The following is a 10307-nucleotide window of genomic DNA, read 5'->3' on the forward strand; positions in this document are numbered from 1 at the left end:
ACACACTATACGTACACACATACTTTTTTTTTTTTTTTATTGTGATATAACCACATTTGGGTTTTTTTTTCATATTCAAAAGCAAAACATATATACATACAAAACATCATATTTATAAATTGTATCTGGATAACATTTAAAACTAATTCGTCACAATCTTATAAAATTAGCATATTAAAATTGAATTCATCACACCAATATCTAGTTTACCTATAAAACAGTTTTTCCCCTTATTTCAACAATCAATCAACAGTATTCTGACGATATAAAACCTGTCAATTGCAAGACCCTTAAAATATTTAGGGTCAATTTTGTTTCATGACCCGCAATCATTCTTTCCCAGAAGGAATCAGAAGATAGTCTATCCAATGACCCAACTGAATTCCCTAGATGTTCCACCCTAATTTTCCAAGTGCCTTTGCAGAATCTTAGCAGGTGCTCTAGCGTTTGTTTACTTAAATCTGAGCATTCCGTGCATAGACTCCGAGCCCCTTCAGTGACTCCCCATTTGGTTAATACTGATCTAGTTTTAATCAAGTTTAACCGTACCCTCATAAAATTTTGTCTTCCTTTTGGGTTAGGGAACTTCGTCAAGTATCTTGGTACTATACCCTGTTTTTTCCCGTACTTAAAAAACCCTTCGGGAATAGAGGATGATCTCACCATGTCCCCTGTTGAGATCCAATCTCTCAAAGATAAGGACTTCTTAACTTTCAGCGGGTTTGAACTCAATGTTAATTTATCTGATTCACAATAAGTCAGCAGATTTTCTGCTATCTTTTTGAGTTCTGTCAAAGTTAGTGAGGAATCTAGACTCATATTTTCTAGGAGATTTTCATATAGTGTATTAGTCATTGGCACCATAATTGACCTATACAAGGACAGAAGTTTCCAATCAACTGCGTATTTTAAAGATTTTAATCCAAGCTCGTATCTGAGGGTTATCGTATGTAATCCTTTAGGCAATCCTAATACCTGTTTCCAAGTGCGACCTTCTATTTTTTGCCAGTCTATTGACCACAACGAAGGTTTGGATTCAATTCCGTACAATAGTACCGGGATTACTTTGGCCACATAGAAGTTTTTAACAGGCATAATCGAAAATTTACCATAAAGGCTGGCAATTTTCTTCATCTGGGCTATTAGTTGTGTCCCTTTAGCCAGGATTTCACCATACTGTTTCCCAACTGTAGGGGTCGCGTACACAGTGATGCCCAGATACATTACTTCTTTTGCCACCGGTATCTGGTTACTGCCAATTGACCACCGATGTTTTGTTTCTTTGCGACCTTTCTGCTAAAAAATTACGATCTTAGATTTATCAGGGTTTACAACCAGGTAATTTAATTTCATGTACTTGTCGAGGGCATTTAACAATCTTTGTAGACCGATGGGAGTCCTATCAAGAAGGACTATATCGTCCGCATACATAAGCCATCTTACGGCCAAGGACCCCACCTTAGGGCTTATTAGTGATGAGGATTCTAGGGCGGCTCCAAAATCTCCCAGATAAAACTTAAAGAGAAATGGAGCAACCATACAACCCTGTCTGACCCCCTATCTATTCTTATATGTTCTGACAAATATCCATCCATATTTAATCTTACTCTGGCTGTATTTCTTTCGTGAAGTTTTACTAGTATGTTAATTAGAGTTTTAGGTGCCCCTTGTTGTTCCAATTTGCTCCATAATTTATCTTGATTTACCATGTCAAAAGCGCTTGACAGATCGATAAATGCTCCATAAAGTCTTTCTTTATTATTTTTATCTTTCAGATTTGATAATGAAGCTAATATTATACCATTCAAAGAAGTTGAATGGCCTCTTCTAAATCCGGTCTGCTTTTTAGGGATTATGTTATTTTGTTTCGCCCATGTTTCAAGTTCTCTTAATATCAGACTAGTAAACAACTTGCTTTCTACGTCAAGTAATGTAATTGGCCTGTAACTAATAGGGTTTTTACGATCCCCCTTCTTGAAAATCGGGATTATAATTGCAGTCTTCCAAGAAGATGGAATTATTCTATTTGCAATCACTTTCTTATACAAGGTATATAGGATTTCAGCCCACAATGTCCCATTTCCTTTGAGGACTTGATAAGTTAGGCCATTTGGGCCCGCGGATCTCGACGCCGAGGAGTTTATGATCAAATTCAAAATATCCTCTTTGTCAAAATTTAAACCCCAATTTCCATTGTCACTTATATATTTTTGTCCTCCCACTGGTTCCTGATATTTTGCACCGAAGTAGGTTAACCAACTTGCTTCCGACACATTCTTCGTCTGAGCAATGGTTTGATGTATTTGGGGAGCATTTATTAGTGACCAGAAGTTTCGCGAGGAATTATTTTGTAATGCACGCAGCATCTCTTCCCCATCTTTCTGCCATAGTTTTCCTCTATGTTGTCTAGACCAACTCTTCAAGTCATTTTTAATTTTTTTTGATTCTATCTCTAGTTCTAGTAAGCTTTTAGCCCGTTTCTTAGCGAGTCTTAATTGTTTTTGCGTCTCGCGTTTTTTTACCCAAACTGCTTCGTCAAAAAAGTGTTTGTGTACTCGCTGCAAACCCTTTTGGGTACTTGACGGGGGATCAATTGACCACAGGAATTCATGAAACCGTGATGGGTCACAATGCTGGTGCAAAATATTTTGTTCTCCCCAGTTGGAAAATCTATCCAGGGCTTTGTTTAACCGCTCTCCTTCCCTCTTGTATTTTATCAACCGACTTTTCTGTGCATTAACTTCTACTCTCTGGTCCCAGATCTCTATTTTTTCCTCACTACACCAATTTAAATGGGCAACTAATCGCTTATGGTCACTTGTTCCACCATCGGCCACTGAGAAATGTATACAAGTGTCGAAGCACTCTGTTGATAAAAGCATATAATCCAATGTCGATTCTGATGAACCCCTCTCCCACGTTGTGATCGATGGATCATCACCTTCTATGGAGCCATTTAGGAATTTTAAATTCCAATCCTCAAAGAAGTTCGACCATTTTCTCCCGTTATTCGTTGCTTCTTTCATTTTCCCTGTATGGCATTTGGAATTGATACATTGCGAATTTAAATCTCCTGCAACCAATATATGTGCCCCAGGGTACATTATATTAATGTCACAAAGGGTTACCGCAATTGATTCTAGAAACTCTGAGAGTTTTTCCCTCACGGAGTTCCAATACAGGTTCACAATTATTATCTCCTTAACTGGAGAGCTTTTGAGGGGAGTGACCACTCTCACCACCAGTATTCCTTCCTGTTTGCAAGATAACATTGTTATTTCTTTAAATAGAATCCTTCTACAGGCGGTCAGCAAACCTCCCGTCGGTCTTCCCTTGGCTTTGCAGTTAGCTGGTTGTGCTATCAGTGCAAAGCCTTCGAGTTCCAGGGTGTTTACTAACCATGTTTCCTGTAGAAGGATCAAATCGTTTCCCCCAAATAACAACGCACTCATTTTATTATTTTTAAATGAACTGGATCCCCGAGAGTTCCAACTAGTGATTCTCAATTTGTCACTATTAAAGAGACCTCTGTGATACACCCAACTTCTGGCAGACTTGCATAATTATCTCAGGTAACATTGACCAAGATGATGTTTGTGACCCATCATTGATAATATTTTCGTTTTTTCCCCGATGGGTTTCATGCAGTAAGGAAATATTTCCCTGGGTTAACTCGTATTCCTCAGTTTCGGTCATTACTATTGCGTGAGATGGCAATTGCTCATGTACTTCCAAACCCACCTCCCTTAATCTTTCTTGTAAGTTTAAAAAAGCTTTTACCCCCAATTTAGAAACAAATCCAACTTCAACTAAGCTAATACATTCTGGTTTAGGGAAACAAACATATTCAATGTCTTTTGTTGAAAATAAATATAATTCTGGAAGTTTTTTAACCAGTGATAGAATCGAGCTCCTATTCAGTGGTTTACCAGACTTTCGATTTTCCTCATTAGTAAACCACAGTCTCGGGATTGCATATGGATTCGGATCATCTTGGGGATTTGTTATTCTTTCAATTACCATTTCGGAGGATGAGTTTCCCACCGGGACGTTCATAGTCTCTTCTCTTCCTACCTCTTTGGATTGATCAAGGTAATCCGTATTCGATGTTGATGTTTGAATACGTATTGTATCCTCTGCGTGACCCATCCTAGAACTTTGAGTGACCACCAAATCTCCAGTCTTTGTTTTTGTTTGATTGAATATTGGAGCAATTCTTAAACCAATCTGGGTCTGCATTGGTACTTTGAAAGCATTTTTCTGTTTTTGAAGAAATATAGGAGCTATTTTTAACAACTTCCCTGTAATCTCTGATCTAATCGAGTCATGTCGTGGTTGATTTCTATCCAGGTCAGCAATTTTTCCTTCTGTTTGAGTACTCATTGAGTTCTTTACCATGCGTGCATCCCCTCTGCTTCGGGAATTCTGTCAGTCTCAAGTTTTTTCCTTTGTTGTTTTTTGGGTATATTTACCCTGGCAATTCTTTCTTGTTGTAGAGAATCGTTACCCTTGCTTCTACCATCTTTATCCGAGATATTTTGATTCTCATTGATTTTTGCAGGATCTGAAATCCCCTTAACGAAGCTATTTACCTTTGATTTTTTTGATCCATTATTCTTCACATTTTTTGTTTTCTTTTCTTGTCGACCTCGTGACTTTGAATCTGTATTATTTTGCTTTTGGTTCTTCCGCCTTTCTCTTCTCCTTCTCTTATAAGATTGTTGCGAACTCTTCTTCCACATATAGTTGTTTTCTGCTTCATCTTCATGATTCTCAATAACTTCCCGTCGATCTTCTGCCAGCTGTTCCACCGTTGACTCAGCGATCTGTGCCAATCGGCAGAATTCTTCCATTATTGATTCGGATAAGGGAGTATCATCCCCAAAGATATTCAATTCAGGGACTAAATCTTTTGTTTTAATTGCTAGATCTTGATTTAATGAAGAAGTCGGTACATTTCTTTCATTCATTTGCAATAACAAATCCTTGATCTCCTTATTCTCACTCATGAGAGAAGTCATTTGGTGCTTAATTTCCATTAAGTCTCCACTATGCTTTGTGAAGCCATCTTCCATCTTTATCATCAAGGGCAGAACTGAACAGTTTATTACATTGTTTTGGCCTACGACTGAAAATTCAAGTTGTTCAATATCCTTTGTCATTTCCATTAAAATCCCTGTGTGGGTCTGCACATCTCTTTTTAGAAGGTCAAAAACCTTCACCAAGGAATTTAGAACAAAATTTAAAGTCGAGGGAGAGGAGTCACCATCATTTGGGTCTTGATTCTTGTTTCTCTGTGTCATACTTGGTATTTGCACCGGTTGATCCAGTAAAATTCCATCAGACTCGACCGTGTCCCCTCTCGATACCACTGCTGAGTTTAATCTTTCCTCATGCGGTTGTATATTCTGCGCCGAACTCAACAGATGATTTGGGGTCCTTGAAAGTTCCATAACTGGGATGAGTAGTTCAGATCCACTGATCTCCGTTTGTGAGTTGATGTTTTGATTTAAAAGTTTTAGGGAATGTGGCATAGGTCCATTTAAATTTTCTTGTGCAGATTTCTGAAAATAATAATCAATAGTCCCTTTTATATTAGTTGATGTCAGAGTAAAATCTTTCACCTGTCTAAATGGGGTGTTCCTGGTTGAGTCCCTTAAAATTTCTCCCTCCGTTAATTTATCCACTTGAAGTTCTTGATGAATTTGTGCCTCTATTATGTTGTTATTTCTTGTCGAGACAATCGGAGTTTGAGAACTTACGGGGTTCACATCCTCATGCAGGGACTTTTCAATGTAGGAACCATCCCACTCTGGAGCTCTTAGATCGTCAACGTGTTGTCCACTCCTTAAATTGTAGCGGGCCATTTCTTACCCCTTCGTTGACTGCGAGAATTAGGCCAAAGAAAAATGGGGGATCAAAGGAGTAAAGTCTCCCACAGTCTCACCCCTTTTTTACTTTATATTGTCTAAACTAGGCCCCAACCACTTCTTTTCCGCTGTCCACTCCAAATTGCCTAGGCTCCAAAATTCCTGTCAGCGAACTGCGGATTATCCCAGAGTAATCTCTGGGGCTCTTGTTTAAGGAGACTTATAAAGGGGCTTACGGCCAGAGACCACTGCTGTCTAATACTAAATGACAACAGCCCACCACATACAGGATAAGAATTTCTGTACTACTACCCTTCGAATCCTCAACCTATTACCCTTTATCAGTATCGGTATCAATATTTTTGTACAGGCCCGAGCCCCGGTTCACTCACTGTCTCTCCAGCAAGCTCAGGCTCATACTCAGGTAGTGATGGAGGAGGAGGAAATTAACTTTACCTTGGGCTCAAGCACAGACAGTTGCCAACTGTTACCAGACAGTTATCATGCTCAATTGTCCATGGAATAACATAAAAAAAGAAAAAAAAAAATGCGAAAGGCACTGATGGTGCAAATAATACAGACCTCGCTGTCGGTGTCTGTGGATCAGATCAGGGTGGCTGCCGCTAGTTTGGCAAGTTGGCTATGCGTCAGTAGACCCTCCAGCACTGATACTAGCACTTATACGTGGCCCACCAAACGTAATAATCTATCTCCGCGAAATCGCTGGAGATAGCGGGGGTCGCCGCCGCAGGCTGCCTCAGGCCGCTGCGGACACCCACCTCTGTGCCTCTGTGCTCGCGGGTGTGTGAGAATCGCTGGAAAAACGCTAGGCTCGCAGCCGCAGGCTGCTTCAGGCCGCCGCGGACACCCACCTCTGTGCCTCTGCTGCCTCTGCTGCCTCGCGGGTGCGTGGATACGCCTCAATACACAAAATCTATCGAGACCGCACTGAGCTCGTTCTCCACTCTTCGCTCCGACGCTGCCGTCTGCTCACCATCTGATCGAGAAAAATCAACGGTTGTCAGGTCCTGGGACGTCCTGAGATTTCCTGCTAGAGGAAAGGACCCACACACACACACGCTTTGCTCGTCACCGGCAGTCAAGCCGCACTGAGAATCTGTACCAACGAGCCACAGGTGTACAGAGTGTCAGCCGCTTCCGACCGCGGACTCGCTGTTACTGTGGGCACACATACACACAACCAAGTACCTGACACCACATATGCAGGTTACACAACATGAGAATCGATGGTGAAGAACACCCAGACGCATGGATATTTGCCCTTTGTAAAACATCTAATCTGGGACATATAGCACTATATTATAGTGCCATGTGTTTTAGGGGCATTGTACAATTTGTAGCAAGAGCTTACCCATTTTCTAAGCATCAGTTAGCGGTATTTAGCTGCATTTGGTCAAAATGTTTGTCATGCCCTGCAGACAGTCTGAGAGCTCATGGGCAGGTGTGGTGGGATGTGAGATAGTTGCCGACTCTTTATTGCAAGGGAAGCATTTCTCAAGGGATGAACGCCTGGTCCCAGGTAACAAGTGCTGCCTGTCCAGAAAGAATACTTCGTTTTTGTGAAGGCCACAGTGAGGGTTATAAGGCAGCCACAATACGAAATTTGATTAATTTCATGGAGTAATTTGTGAAAATTACGGCCCAGAAACAGAGCTCAGCAGTCGACTAATCACGTTTTTTCTAGCAGGCCCTTCATTGCAGGAAAGAAGCCAAGACGCAATGTACCCGGACTAGCAACATGTAACGAGATAGAGGATTACACAGTGAGCAGGGGCAGATGTTGGGAATCGGAAATGAATAAGGGAGGTGTGACATGCTTGTTCGTCACCCATTGGTCCACTGCAGTGGGATGTTATGGCCCCAATTGTCTGAGGTCGCATGGTCCAATAAAAATGAAGTCCTTTATCGTACTATTCGCACAAGCTGGGATTGATGCATTCTTTGTCCGGATCAAGGCGGTAGTGAGCATGTGAGGTGGGTGGTGTTCACAGTGTAACAAAATGGCAATGACCAATAGTATTTTAACAATGTATAGGACTGTTTAGGTGACTGGGGATGCCCAGCCAATCATAACGTTAAGATGATGATTTTGTTACATTCTTATTGTGATATGCTAATTTTTAGCTGATGGCTATAAAATGCAAGGCCTGCAAGGGGTGTGTTGAAGTTGGCTTGTTTTGGTCCACTTCCCGGCCGTGATGTGCGAATACATTTTTGTTTTTACTGCATGTGACACACGCTTTTCTGAGTTTTTGTGGATTGATTTTTCCCTGGTTTTGGGACCCGAGTTGGGAGCGCCCTGCCTTTGCATTTGGCACCCCCCAAGAGGGAAAAAGTGAAGGAGAGTGCCCAGGCTGCCCCCGTCATGACGAGTACAGAAGGCACAGTGACACCATCAGCTGCACTCATAGTGCAGTCCTTTCCTTAAAAGGCCTCCACAGGATATACTAACCCCGGATATGCCCCAGACCAACAGAAATATACCGTAAAAAGTACTAACGTGGAGGGCAAGAGTATCTCAAGGGACTTCACTAGTGCCAGTTTGGTTACATAGATAGGGAAGACTGCAGAGAGACAGATTGATGAGGTGCTGAAGGAGGCATAGGTGTGGAAACAGAAAAATTGATATGAGGCCGGGAAGCCCAAAGGAAACACACCAACACAGGTTACAAAGGACATACAAAGCGCTTTATTCAAAGATACAACAATTACCAAAAGTCAATTGACATACAGATAGCTATTCGGCCCTCAGAGTAACAGGACGAACCATCAACGGTAGTTCGCCGTGTTAGTGTGAGAGACCGAACATTGGGACACTCGGGTTTTTATACTTTTTTATCCAGCTCTGGCCAACCCCCTCTCAAGTTAACCATTCTCAGAATCAAACCTAGGGTTCGTTGCCAGGTCAATCCGATAATGTATGCATTTTGATCAGTTCCGCTGATACAGTTGTTCATTTACACATAGGTCAGGGATAGGACAAGGTCTTAGTTCGCGACCCTAACAAGTGGCCTACGGGCATATTATTTATTCATGTGTGCGGAGGTCACAACGGCCAGAATCCCACTCGAAATGTCATTCGGCCTCCATTTTGTTGTTCAGGGTGACTTCCACACTACAAGAGAACCTAAAATGGCGGCTAAATCCAAGATAGCGATTTACATAATACATTAAGGTCAAGACCTTGCCGCGGAATCTATGTACACGATGTTTTTAGACAACTTGGTATAGGCCAATATAAATTCAAACAATGCAATAGGAGGTACAATATTATTTCGATTTCCACATAGGAAGAGCTCATATGGGCATCAAAGGAGCAGCAGGAGTGGCTGTGACTAATCAACTTCCGGGGCACCAGTAGTACAGGGATGAATATCGGTTTCTAATCCATCTATTAGCCCCACACCTCTAGTACAACGGATCCAACCAGATTGTAAACACAAGCAAATTATAAACCACCTTGTCCAATTTTGGTAATGTGGACGGAATGGCAGGTTTATCTCTGCAACACAGCAAAAATACAATAATTACCCAATGATAAAAGGGATTGTCCAGTCAAGGTTGTATATACATATCTACTTTATTATTATCACAACAGACAGTTGTAGCACACTACAAAATACAACCCACCCTGTAAAGGAATGCAGAGGAGAGACAGTTTCAAAGAAGGAAAGGGTATGCACTCTGAATACTGATAGAAGGCTAGTCAGTAAAGTAATCAATCACACTAGTTCAGGGATACTTGGTTTGAGCACAACGGGAGCAAGGGGAGGGATCTTGTTTCCCTCCTTGGAAAGCCTGGCCTTCCTTCATTGGCGGAAGATGTAAGGCAGACTGTACCTTCAGCCAGGGTCCAAATGAGTTATTATTGTGACTCCTCCAAAGTCTTCAGATGATCTGCCAAAAGAGGGGCTCAACATTCTTTTAAAGCCAAATGGGCCCCAGTTATTGGTGTAGACTAAGCCTACCTTAATGAACCAATCCTGGGTTCCCACCCACAATCTCCTGTATGTGTGAGGTCATAATCAGTGCTTTGCAACAGAAAAGGTAAAGGGGTGAAAACATGTAATACTAAGTCCCACCATCTTCCTGTCTGTTGTGGATCAAAGGGTCTCTTTTGTTAATTGAGCTCTCTGTAATTCCTGATTAAAGTGGCAGGTCTCCCTTGAAGCTGTGGCGAGACCCCACTTTTGGTCATCGCCAACCACATTTTTGTATCTTCTGAATGGGGTCCCCCTGCAGGGATAACTACTGTAAATACATAGTCCGAGACATGACAGGTCACTGCCCTTGATACTAAGAGGCGGGAGCTGGCTTCAGGTTGACACAGTGCACATCACTGTTGTTGGGATTTTCCTGTCTTCTGTTAAACTCTGCAGCCAGGCCGCATGCAGGCCTGTTTGAAAAATAATTAGT

This window comes from Ambystoma mexicanum, chromosome 5q (genome assembly GCF_040938575.1).
Source record: "Ambystoma mexicanum isolate Mex_15411 chromosome 5q, UKY_AmexF1_1, whole genome shotgun sequence".
Taxonomy (NCBI): Eukaryota; Metazoa; Chordata; class Amphibia; order Caudata; family Ambystomatidae; genus Ambystoma; species Ambystoma mexicanum.